This window comes from Perca fluviatilis, chromosome 9 (assembly GCF_010015445.1).
Source record: "Perca fluviatilis chromosome 9, GENO_Pfluv_1.0, whole genome shotgun sequence".
NCBI classification, from domain to species: Eukaryota; Metazoa; Chordata; class Actinopteri; order Perciformes; family Percidae; genus Perca; species Perca fluviatilis.
Window position 1 is genome coordinate 11,189,689 of NC_053120.1, and position 13,519 is coordinate 11,203,207.

At 41.5% G+C, this 13,519-nt stretch overlaps 1 protein-coding gene across 2 annotated transcripts in view; it reads right to left on the reverse strand.

The window, feature by feature from the left end:
• lrrc7 (leucine rich repeat containing 7) overlaps nt 1-13,519 on the reverse strand; it is a 128,253-nt gene that overhangs the window by 97,608 nt on the left and 17,126 nt on the right. For both annotated transcript variants that reach the window (XM_039811339.1, XM_039811340.1), the window contains exon 2: nt 4,959-5,241. The gene's annotated coding sequence lies outside the window, so the exon portion shown is untranslated. The remainder of the gene's footprint in view (nt 1-4,958; nt 5,242-13,519) is intronic.

Sequence of the window (13,519 nt, forward strand, 5' to 3'; positions counted from 1 at the left end):
ATAATTATGCTCTCCAAAATGTTTAACTATTCTTTTAATCTGATTAAGTCACATGGCCGGGGACAATAAATACTGATGGATTCATCTTCTGTGTAAACCACTGGGATATAAATTATGGAGATAAAAAAGGAGAACGATATATGATGCGAAGAAAAGCAGGGCTGTTTAAACATTTATGATGACTCAATTTCAACTCTAGCAAGTCACTACTGAAGATGCACTTTTCCCCAGAAAGTTCAAGTGCCCATTTCATTCTTTATCTTGGGATCTTTCAAAAAGAAAAAAATCCTTGAGCTCATCCTGTGGCCCTTTGCTGCATGTCATCCCTCTCTCTCTCTCTCCCCTTTCTGTGTCTGTCTGTACTATCTTATAAAAGTCATTAAAAAGCCCGAAAAATATCACATCAAATCATAGCCTAGTCTACATTATAAAATATAACATGAATGAGCTACAGGACTAAATGAGACATCAGTAACATGCTGCTTATCAAAGGGGAGGTCTTTCAGAGTGATTTCACCGAATGTGATTTGAAATCTCCAAACTGCTATGAGCAGCTAGATGCTGTTTGGTAGACGGGTCTGAGATGCCACCTAGTGATTCCGATAAAAGACCACCACAGTCAAACTACACCCTCCTTTTCCTGACTCAGCGAACAGGGATGAGTAGGACTGGTTTCCATAGCAACAGTAGACAGAGAGAGAGAGAGAGAGAGAAAAAAAAAAAAAAAAAAAAAAGAGAAAACCACAATGAAGCTGCTACACTTAACTTGGCCCATGTACTCCCACACAAACACCCACTCAAAAACACACACACACAAAACCAAGAATGTTTTACTGATACATATCGTACTGTAAATCACATTTTAATAGCTTCTCTGTTTTTAATTCCTTGTAGGGAGATACAAATTTTAAATAGGAAGAATCCGTAGTTCACTAGTACAAAAAAAACTTTCATTTCAGAGAGATTTTTGCCATCTGTTTAATCTCTGAAGGATGTGGAAGAAGCAAGATGGGAAATAATCTTTCATTAGTGAGGGATCTAACTGGTGACAGACTGTCTATGAATGTCCTGGGCAATAAACTTTATTACCACAGTAGACATCTGGAACTTAATGAGAAATATATCCACAAGAGTAACATAACCTAGCTATAGTGTCTGGTTGAGTACCAATATGCTCATCAATAAAATATCTTATTATTGTCTTTGCCATTTCAATGACAGTTAACATTTCACAGATCCTCCACTGAAAATGTGTCTAAATTTTGAGCAACGTGTACATATTACAATAATATGAGCCCAACATGGTTAGTTTGAGAGGTAGTTGGATAATTAAAATGACTATTATGTTCTTTTTTCATTTCTGTGAGTGAGATCTTTCACCCAAAATGTGGTAGAACTTTAAACTGGCTATGGCAGTTCTTTTCATTGTTTCATAACTGCGACAACCCAAGTTCCCTCTGACCCGAAAACAATTTTGCTGTGTACAACACAAAAGATTGAGGAAGCTTATCTATTATTGGGGCAACTGACACTGTGGACAAGACAGAGCAAGATGTCTGGGCAACTGGCCTGATTGCCGCGGTATTCGCTCTGGATGTTCAGTCCACAGAGGATGAATCGTGAATATTTTAGTGTCCACTCTAGCACAAAATGTCCACTTGTAGCTACATATGAAATATCTAAATATAAATGGAAATGTACGAGGGACCTTTACGAGGCTCCAAGTTCTTCACTTCATGTGTCATCTATAATACCACCTTCAGGTTAAATGGTTAACTTTATATATATATATATATATATATATATATATATATATATATATATATATATATATATAATGGCTAGATTTCTGTAACATTTCTGGTGGTTATTCAGGGTCCATGGGAGAAAAAGTTTTAATGACTTTCATCTCGCATCACCATCAGGCCAAAAACTCCACACAATAAAGGAAAATCACAAGAAAAAATAATTGGCAGACTGCCTTGAAATGAAAAAGAACACATGTTGTCCAGAGGATGGACCCCACCCACCCAAAGTGGCCTAAATTTCCACTTTGCACGCATTAAATCTCAGGAATATTATAAATCAGATTACCACTAAATGTGCAAAGCACATACATGCTTCCATTTATGAACCGTTTTGGCATTTTCTTAAGTGCCATGATACAGAAGATTTGTTCTTGGGTGATATAATCAGTTCTGATACGGAAAAAAAGTTTCATACAACAGATAGTACATATTGCCTCATGCCAACTTATTGTTTTTTACGCCTTGTCTGATTTGAACCATTAGCAGCACCCTGGTTTGTGTTTCCGCTGTACCTCAGTGACTCATGTGGTAAAACATAACTGATCTGCCAGCTGCTTCTGCTGCAGTTTCTTGGAGTACCTGTGTGCTTGTGCTGCTTAATATCACATTCACGCGCTGTGACGTCGGTCACAGGAATCGTGGGGAACAGTAGCAGCTTGGTGATTCATACAAATTACATAGGAACACGATTTCCATTAATCGTACAGCCATAAGTTTTTCTGTGGGTGGCTGGAATCCCTGTTGTGGAATGTGTGTGTTTTTTATGTATGTATGTCTATTCTGCCACCAGCAGTTGGTTTCAGTAGAACATTCTGTTGCTCGTAGCAACCACAACTGACTCAGTTCCATACAGTAGCCGCTAAACTGACATCATCACATCCAGCCTGTCTTTTCCGGTCCGATGTAACTAATTCTACAGTACGTTTATAATTTAGTGAATTTATTTCCCCATGTTTCTCTACTCATTAATTTTTTACAGTAACTTCAGTCATCATGGTATTTCATTTTTTCTCTAATATGTTATCCCTAGCATTGAACTTGTTTTCCACTACTGTTTTCACAGTTTCACAAATGCTTCCAGGAAAAACCCTTAAAGCAACACTAGAGAACTTTTCCCGCTTCGGTCCCCCTACAGGTTGGAAGAGGAATTGTCCATTACATCGTCCAGTTCATTCGAACTACAGATCTGCTACCGGATCGAGTTAGCCCAGACTGCAGTAGTCGAGGAGTGGCTCAATGTGGGTGGAGCTAAACGTTTGACTCCGCACACTTACCCAATAGCAACCGGAGGAGGAAGAATGTGTGTCTGAGGGGAAAACACAGGACTTTCACCCCGGAGACCGGAGATAGGATCCCACGTGTGACGTTTGCTTTCCCCATTGTTGTTTTCCTTAACCCAACCGTCCGTTCTTGTCTATATATAATGTAATCTAACCAACCTGTAGGGGGGACCAAAGCAGGAAAAGTTCTCTAGTTTTGCTAAAACGGTCCCATGACATGGTGCTCTTTGGATGCTTTTATATAGGCCTTAGTGGTCCCCTAATACTGTATCTGAAGACTCTTTCCCAAAATTCAGCCTTGGTGCAGAATTACAGCCACTAGAGCCAGTCCCACAATGAGCTTTTCTTAGTATGTGCCATTCCTGTGTCTGTAGCTATTGGGGAGGAGAGGAGGGGGGGATGGGGGGGGGGCAAGGTGGAGGGTGGGGGTGTGGCCTTGACCAACTGTCACTGTGCTCGTTTGAAAGCCATGATGTCTCTCTCTCATGGGTGGGCCAAGTTCTCTGGGCGGGCAAAGCAGAGAAAGGGGAGGAAACCTTGCTCCTTAGGGCCGTTACAGAGTCAACGCATCGGTACGCATATGCATCCGCAAGGCTACGCATCGCTACGCTTCGGCCGCCATTATGCGTCGATGCGTAGCCAAATGTGTCATCACAGTTTTTGATACGCGACACGCCGATGCGCACAATACTATGCGTTGTCGGTGGGGGCGACACTGCGCGTATTGTACATAAAAAATATTGAATCAACTTAGCTGAGCAAATTCATCAAACATAGGACTACTGAGTCACATTTTTCGGTATGTACCTTTTATCAATGTATTGGTCAGTGCTATCCAATCGTAGCATACTGTACTGGTGGGGAAACACGCCAGCATCTGATAAAAAGAAGTCAGCCAGCCAGCTGCTCCTTGACAAGAGCCACTCTCCGGGAGGGTCTGGCTCTGCTGACCGAACACCGTGGAGCACTCTGCTACCCCCTGTTGCGTGGGCGGTGTATTGCATTTCACGCATCGCCCGTGACGCTTGGGTCTACTTGCGTCCGCTGTTTAGACTATGAAAGGGAGCGTGTCGCTCGCGTTGCTTGTTCGCGTTGACTCTGTAACTGCCCTTATGACCTCATAAGGAGCAAGATTCCAGATCGGCCCTTCTGAGCTTTCATTTTCTCAAAGGCAGAGCAGGATACCCAGGACTCAGTTTACACCTACCGCCATTTCTAGCTACTGGGGGACCATAAGCAGGCTGGGGGAACTCATATTAATGTTAAAAAACCTCATAAAGCCATGGGACCTTAAAAAAGGCCAACAATCTGACAATTACACCCACTTCAGACAGCAGTTGTGCCTGTGCAGAGGTGAGAAAGTATGCAGGGTTTTAACTTCTATCTTAAACTTGATTCACTCTTCACACAGTTACTTTCAATCACCTTTTGTGTGTACAACCAAGTGCAACACCACGAATACTTTGAAGAACACACTGTCTGAAATTGTGTGCAACTATCCACATTTTTATGACTGCATTGAGATGACCAAAGACATCATTCTTGGATAAAGATCATTGATGCAGGGGGGGGGACGCAGCCAAAAGGAGGCAACAGGTATAATCACTTTTAGATGTGGCCGACACCTCCTCTCACCCTGACTTCCTCTATAACACTAACATTTACCTTGCTTTCTTAAACATCTTTAGCCCCTTCGCCCCATTCCCTACCTCCCACACCTCTACTCCTCACCCTTCAGCTTCCCTTTTCATCACCCCTCCTCCAGCTCCATAGTCAGGGTGATAACCAGCAAAGATGCTGATACTGACAAACACAACGTTGAGAACTTCAGATGTAAAAGGTCTTGCCTCCTCTCCCCTTTGTTTCCTACCTGTACTGTGGGCCAATGAAGGTTCAGATGCTGGCGTATGAGGTGTTGGTCCAGCTGTCAGTCACCCTGAAGATCAGTGGTGGGTGGAGCTTATATCCCCGGGTGACCGCCTGTGGTTGGTCAGGTTCATCTCTGCCTCCTTGTAACCCCACCCACTGGGCCCCTGCAAGGCCTTATGGGTACCAAGCTCTGGTGAACATGTTGGTTTCTTTTTGTCGTTTGGTTAAGCAGTCAGTCGCAGTCTTTTCGATGATTCTTCTTGTGCCGTCTTCATTGAGGTTTCCTGTGCGAACAGACAATAAAGACAAAATCCCGTTTCTGTAAACCAGTTAAACCTTTGCTAGGCCCCGTCCACCGTAGTTAAAAGTGTTGCCTTCTACCTCAGCATATGAGCAGTTTACAATGATAACGGGCAGATTTATCAAAGAAATTCCTATTAATATCTGAATGAATGAGCCCTTGATTTCAGACAGAGACAGACAAAAGCAGGCTTCCCATTTCTAGCGGAGAACTTTGTGACTTTGCTGGCTGAAATAACAACTGTTGCTAGCAGATTTTATCAGCTGTAGCTAGCTGGCTAATTAATGCTAACACCATGTGTCGGTTGAAAACAACATGTCTAGCTAACTTGTTTTTTTAAAGATTTTTTGGGGCATTTTAAGCCTTTATTTATAGGACAGCTGAAGACATGAATGGGGGGAGAGAGAGGGGGAATGACATGCAGCAAAGGGCCGCAGGTCGGAGTTGAACCCGCAGCCAGCTGACTTGTTTATTGATGGTAAAAAGTCAACATCAAAAAACTATATACTATTAAAAAAACATACTTGGACAAGCAACACACAGGTTACGCTTCATAGTTTGTATGTACAAACAGTATCTTTCACTTTTACAAAAAAATGTGGTTTGATGAGGAGAAACGATCAATGAGTTTGAGAAACCATCTCGGGGAGCAAGTTTAGTTGAACTTGCTGGAGTGTAAACTTCCTCAAACCAACAACTAGCCGAAAAGCGATGCCGATGTTAGTCTAAAATCTAACATAACCTATAATTCCATAATAATAAAGTTTGCGATGCTCCTTAGCTATGAAAGTAACGCTACGTTACTACTGTAAACAGTAAGCCAAACATTTGTAGATAGACAGTTTAATCCACTCCTTGCATTTTTGCTCATGTGTTTTTGGTTTTGGAAAGTTTTGTATTGCTCTTACCCCATGCACACCGCTTCAACATGTGGAGAAATTCAATCCATGGAGAATTTTCACTTATCACAAAACAACCATTTGACAAATCGAAAATATCAACATTGGAGTTATGCAACTTGATCCTATCTTTATTGCCTGCCTCCATTTTAATTGCTGGCCCAGATTTTCTTGTATATAATGTATTACGACATATTGTAAGATATGCATAGAATCATGACAGAATCATTGCTAGCAAAAATATAAAAAACTATTTATTAATTGCAGTAAAACCGGGGCAAAAGCAAAAGACTAGGCAACTGTCAAAATATTAACAGTAACAAACTGGATATATTGTCATTTAGAAAACCCCAAAATACAATAAAAGCTTTGTGCTGACTCCAACACCCTTTTGTCACAAGAAAATACTTGCCTCTCATCTCCAATAACTCGATCAGTTAAAATAAAACATCAGTGGGACAATGGGTTGGTGCTTTGTCACATCTGTGTAATAACACAGTGACTGTTTTGGCACTAATGGGAGACTGATGGAAGAGTGAAATGATGGGTTACAATAACGATTTTCTGCCCCTGCATCATGTAATTTCTTTAATCAGCCTTCAGCTAGCACACTCCTTAGACGATGATACGTTGTTCTTTTATTTAAAGTTTTAACACTGATCACTGCAAATAAAAGCCGTATCACAAAGACATTAAATGCAAAACTGTTCAGTATAAGGCTTTATGTTCTCTCTCTCTCTCTTTTTTTTATTTTTTATCAGGCATAACATCCTAATGTGAGCTTCCTGCCACTTCCTGGTTGGATCCATCATTGCGTTGTAAGGTTGTACAGTGTACAGTAGTGATTTACACTTTGAGATTAACATGGGTTAATAGATCTTTCACCACTTCTTACATAGCGTCTTAGATAAATGAACAACTTGGTTAATTGCACTTTTGCTATTATGTTGTAGTTTGACTGCATATATTTAAATTGTTTATGGGTTCATGAGACTTGCCGTTTCATATTCCTCTGCAGCAGACATTACACGTATGTACATACACACACTCAGCTAGCATCTCTGGACATGCTATATGATTGTGTTACTTGAAGAACACTCCACAACAGTTATGCAAAGTGACTCTTGACGAGTTTAAATGGATTTGAATTGACAACAGTCTCAAAACTGGACTCATTACGTTACATTAATGTGAACTGTAACAAATTACAAACCACTTGTTTCTCTTCACACATGGGGAATAATGTGAGGAACTTCATGACTGCTTGTGCCCTCAGCGCACAACTTCATTCTTCCTTGTTTACAGTCAGTTCACTAAATCTCTACAGACCATAAATAAAAGGAAAGGATTTCTTTGTAATGTCAAATTATCTTTCACTGGTGGCGAGATGAGCAGTAAGTCGAACCAACAATGAGATAATGGCAGAAGCCTGCCTGCATGTGTGTCGGTTTGTCTGTCCAAGTAATTCCAATGACATACAATAAAATGGGGATGCTCGTCACCATGGCGATGCAGCATGAGTCATTGTGAGGTTCGTTACAGAGACAAAGGCCCGTGTCGAATGTATGATTATGATAAGAGGGAAAGGGTTAGCCTAGATACAAGCACATATACAAGTAGTATATAAATATATTATATAGGGAGAGTTTATTATGAGCCTCTCCTTTTCGTCATGCAATTCCACACACCAATCATTCTTCCTCTCTTCTTCACACACAAAAAAACACCCTTTGCAGCCTAAAATTGCATTCTGTATCTCTAACTCTTTCTAGGTTAGTTATCTCTGGTACCAGCCATAGCCTTTTATTGTCACTATTTGTTTTTTGTATTGTTACTGTTGCTATAGCAGTCCTCTCTATCTGATGCAACTCCTTGGTCTGAGGGCTGAAAGGTATCAGTGATCACCTGCTTCCTCATTTGTGTATTTAAACAACTTTATTTTGTTGGTCAGTGGGTCTGGCAGGAGCAAAAGAGAGGGTTGGGATGTTGTAGGGACGTCTAGGAGCACCATATATGATACCTTCATATTGGGAGATGGGATCAGGTCCATAATGCTTCAAAATACATGTTTTTCCTCTGATATTGGATAGTAATGGGAAGTAAATGTACAATCTGATGCATCAATTTGATCCGCCTATAGATCAGCTGAATCAGACACACTTGTTATAAAGGTTTTTATCATATGTCGGTATAACATATACCATATACAATAATAGGGGTATGTCATTTTGAGTGACATTTTGGTGAAGGCCAGGGTGGGGTGGGGGTCAGTTAAAAGGGTAAGGGGGGCTGCATATGTACGGGGCCCAGATTTTTGTGCTACGCCACTGGTCCTTGATAACAAAATACACAGACTTTGGGTACAAGCCTTTTATGGCATATGTTTCACCCATGCACAAGGTACAAGTCATTATCACGTTCTGAACAAACTTTGCAGTTTCCCGGCAATCAATTAACACGTCATTTCAATTTTGACAGAGCTGGAATGCAGCAGTGAAGCAGGCATCATTCCTTAAAGTGTCCTCAAAATTACCTCAGTGCATCTGAGATTTTACACCAAATAAATGGAGGAACAGACACATGAACAGAAGGAAATTGTTCTGTGGCCCTAAGTGCAGTTTCAAAATGCTCCCACAAAGTCTTTTTCTCACTAATTAATCTGAATGCTGACTCCCCTGCCCACCCACAGTCTGCTGGCCGAGACCTGTTGTCTGCTTCACCCTGTTCTTATCTGTGGAAAAAAACTAAAAACAAAGCCAGTGCCTCCTGTTGGATGAATAGCTGCAGTTTCTCAAGGAAGTGAGGAGTGATCGGTAGAGAAAATGGGTTGCTTTTAAAATAATCAAAATGTTCAGTGTGGATAAAAGTCAGCAACAAAGTAACTTCTACTAAATAAACTGCAATTTCTGAATGCAAGAGATACAAATACGTGTCCACTGGCCTCCCTATTCACTTCAATTCACTTGTCTTCCCCTTTTTCTCTTACACCCTCTTTCTCTCTCGTTCCATCCCGTCCATTCTGGCAAACAGAGTGGGAGCGAAGGGTGAATTAATAAAGGAGTGAAAGTGGAGCACAACTCCCTGAGGTCCGCCTTTTCTGGGACGCTGACACAGAGAAACACACAGACACACGCACACGCCAACACAATCTACATAAAGACTCTGACACACACATGCATTCTTCTCGTGCATTACTGGGGTGATGAGATGAGAAGAGGAGGAGTCAGAGAGAAAACAATCCATACATCTCATCATCTGCATGCCCCTGCCTTAGAGTGGGAGGGACATGAGGAGCGGGAGAGGGGGAGTGAAGAGTGGAGGAGACTAAGGAAGAAGGAGGAGGGAAGAGTAGATGGGAGGGCGAGAGCCACGTGAGGGGGGGGATGCATGGAGAGTGTCGCCGAAGGCGGTGAAACTTACAATGGTCCCATACTCCCTGCGATTCCGCCTCTCATCTTTCCTTTCTTTTCCTCTCCTCTCTCATGCCCTTTAATTTCCCCTTCTTTTTCCTCTTCTCTCCTCTGTCATTTCCCTTTCTTCTTTCTTCTTAAATATCACAATGGCCGCATACTCCCTTGTTTCCTCCTCTCCTCTGTTGTTTCTGTCCTTGTCCCATTCTCTCTTCTTTCCATTTATCTCTCCTGTCCTTTCCCCCCTCCTCTTCTCTTCCATCTTTCCTCTCCGTTTTGGTTATGGTGAATATGTAGATTTACACTGGTGTCTTGCATGTGGAATACAAAATCTGGTAATGATACATTTGGAACATGAGATTATGACTCCTCACTCATTTAGGCAGCAAAGGGAAGTCATGCAGTGGTGGAGGGATGTTAACACTACAGCGTCCTGTCTGACAAAACCATCAGCAAAAGATGTGACAGCCTGAAGTGTTTAAAAGAGAAAAGAAAACGAGAAAGCAATTGATATAAATGTGGTGCACCAAATCTGAGCCACTTTCCTGGATTAGCCTTAAATGCATCATGAAAGACAGTCAGGAAGGGAGGTATTGTTTATTAATGGCTTACACTAATAAAACCTGTTAACAATGAATCCTCCTTTAGCGAGGAATCACAAACATCCCCCAGGAGTTTCACTGTAATCCAAAGTGTTGTAGTGGGCACAGTTAGGCACTGGGGATCAAGACAGCAACTACTCACTAGCTCCCCTTATAGTTCTGCCAACCAGTGAGCTCCCTCAACTCCATCGATCTTTCCCCACTCTCTGTTTTCATCTCTTTTTCCCTACTATCTGCTGACAGAAACAAAGGCAGATAAAGAGGAAGAAAGGAGCGAATGAATGACATTAATTGAATGAATGAATCAGTGAGTTAAAGTAACTTAATGAATGAACGTATAAATGAATGAATGATTAAACTTTTATGACAGGGTTACAAAAGCTACTATTTAACTGCTCTACTGGCACAATGGAAGGCTTTGGTGACCAACTATATATAGTGCTGGAGGCTCAAGCATACAGTGCAGGCCTGTATGAATATTACAGCGTTGACTCAAGCCAAACTTGTTCTCCAGTGGTGGAAGAAGTTTTCAGATCTTCAAAGTAGCAATACCACCGTGTAAAAATACTCTGTTACAGGTCCTGCATTCAAAATCCTAAGTATCAGCAGCAAAATCCATCCGTCATTAATCCACAATAATCCATCAGAATTTATTGCTTGATTTGGTTTGTATAAATAATGTGAATCTGCACTAACTAAAGTTATCAGAAAAATGTAGTGAAGTAGAAGTGTAACGTAGCATTTCATGGAAATATTCAAGTACCTCAACGTTGTACTAGTTACATTCCATCACTAGTGCCCTCTGAAATCTTGATTATAAAGTAGCAAGCTCTTTTTCCAGTGAAGAAGGCTAACATGTTGATTTGTAATGATTAAAGCACCTGATTGTGAAATATTAGAGATTACATCTTAAAGGTCCCATGGCATGAAAATTTCACTTTATGAGGTTTTTTAACATTAATATGCGTTCCCCCAGCCTGCCTATGGTCCCCCAGTGGCTAGAAATGGTGACAGGTGTAAACCGAGCCCTGGGTATCCTGCTCTGCCTTTGAGAAAATGAAAGCTCAGATGGGCCGATCTGGAATCTTCTCCTTATGAGGTCATAAGGAGCAAGGTTACCTCCCCTTTCTCTGCTTTGCCCGCCCAGAGAACTTGGCCCACCCATGAGAGAGAGAGAGAGACATCATGGCTTTCAAACGAGCAAAGTGGCAGTTGGTCAAGGCCACACCCCCACCCTCCACATTGCCACTCCCACTCTCCTCCTCAATAGCTACAGACACAGAAATGGCACATCCTAAGGAAAGCTCATTGTGGGACTGGCTCTAGTGGCTGTAATTCTGCAGCAAGGCTGAATTTCGGGAAAGAGACTTCAGATACAGTATTAGGGGACCACTAAGGTCTATATAAAAGAGACTTCAGATACAGTATTAGGGGACCACTAATGTCTATATCAAAGCATCCAAAGATCACCATGTCATGGGACCTTTAATAAAACACCAAAACATGTTTTTTTGTATTTCATCACAGAGAAGAGATATAGCCTAATGTTTGTCTCTTCTCTGCGTGGAGGCAGAAACTGGAACAAGAAACTTACAATACAGCCATATGAATGTGATACAGCACGGGAAGGCTGAACGCTCACCATGCTCCAAGGTAACAAAGGCTCAAAGATTTAGGAAAAATATTTAAAATAAAACTTAGAGTCTGTTAAAAGAAAATAAAACAACTTGATTCCAACATCTTCATCTGGTGAGGGATTACCTCTTTTTCTTGCTCTTTCTTTCCTGCATACCCATTAATTAAAGCAGCAATTAACGTGATAGAGAAAAAAGAAAAACCCACACAGAGAGAGAATAAAGCGATGAAATCTGTGAGGAGAAAGAATGCAAAAGAGAGAAATGGAGCAAAAAATGGAAAACATGCAGAAAAAAAGTGAAAGAAGATTTAGAGCTAGAAGCAGCGAGAGGAAGAAAGTAAGAGAGCCTCTTGCAGAAGCCCAGGGGGTATCCTGCTATCCCAGAATGCTTTGCTCTAACCTACTTTGGTATTTCTGTTTCTGTCTTTGTCTCTGCAGCGCTCTGAGTGGGCTAGCTACTCCATACATACCATATCTGACTGAGTTTTGTGCATGTGTGTGCTCCTTGGATTTCTATCCTTCTGAGGACAAACTTAATAAGAATATACACATATTTGTGCCTGTAAATGTCTGGGTCAGGGACCCCATGTCTGCAACTGACCTCACTATCCCTAAAGTGGTAAAAAAAAAAAAGAGACCTTTTGTCTCTGTTTAGGGAGGATATATAGACAAACACATATACCTACACACATATGTACTAGAGTAGAGGATGGATACCCAAACCGAGCCCGTTGGGCCGGGTTTGGACAGATATTTAGAAATGATGTTCGGGTTGGGGTCGGGCTCTGTCACATCAGCGCAATAAGGCATTGAACATTTTAAATTTAAAAAAGCTTATAATGTAGGTGCGCGCCTGTGTTAACGTGCGCTTGTTACCCCGTGTGCACTGATGCGCTCATCTGTTGACATTTCCGAATGCCTTCCTACAGTAGCTTAATAAAAGAGGGCTTTCCACACACACATATTATTTGTCATTAGTATGAGAAAAAAAAACGAGATTTTAACTGTGTCGGGCTCGGGTCTGGAAAGATAAATATTTTAATGCCTGTCGGGCTCGGGCCGGGCTCGGTTACTGCTCTGTCGGACGCGGGCCGTGCTTGGACAGAAAAATGCGGCCCGATCCACACTCTAATATGTACGCACACAGAGTCATGGTATAAAAGCCTCAAAACAACAAAGCACTTTTATGTAGCTTGTGTGTGTGCGAGTGCGTGTTTGTTTGTGTGGATTTGTCTGTAACTGTGCCATTGTAAAGTCTGTTGTGTGTCCTTGAGTCAATGCAACTGTAATACATATTTGTGTGTCTCTATGTGTGAGAGTATCTATGGGTGAATGAGTGTGTGTGTGTGTGTGTGTGTGTGTGTGTGTGTGGGCTGAGTGGGCAGCCTGACGACCAGCTCAGCAACACTCTGTCACCATGGAAACTAATGAGCAGAGCAGAAAAGAGGCGTGTAATGAAGAGAGCAGAGGAAGTTGTATCTATCTAGCTCATATAGTATACTCCATAACCTCCTGTACATATTCATTAAATTGTTTCATCACATTTCACAAATCGGATGTGCTCAAATGATCAAAGGTCCCTTTTGTAAAAACATCTCTGAGACAGTGATGATTACTCAGCTAGCAAGTTAGCAGCTTGTTCACAACATAATAGAAGCAATTACATCAGGAAATGTGTAGGAATGCATATGTAACATTCAAGGCCATCACTCTG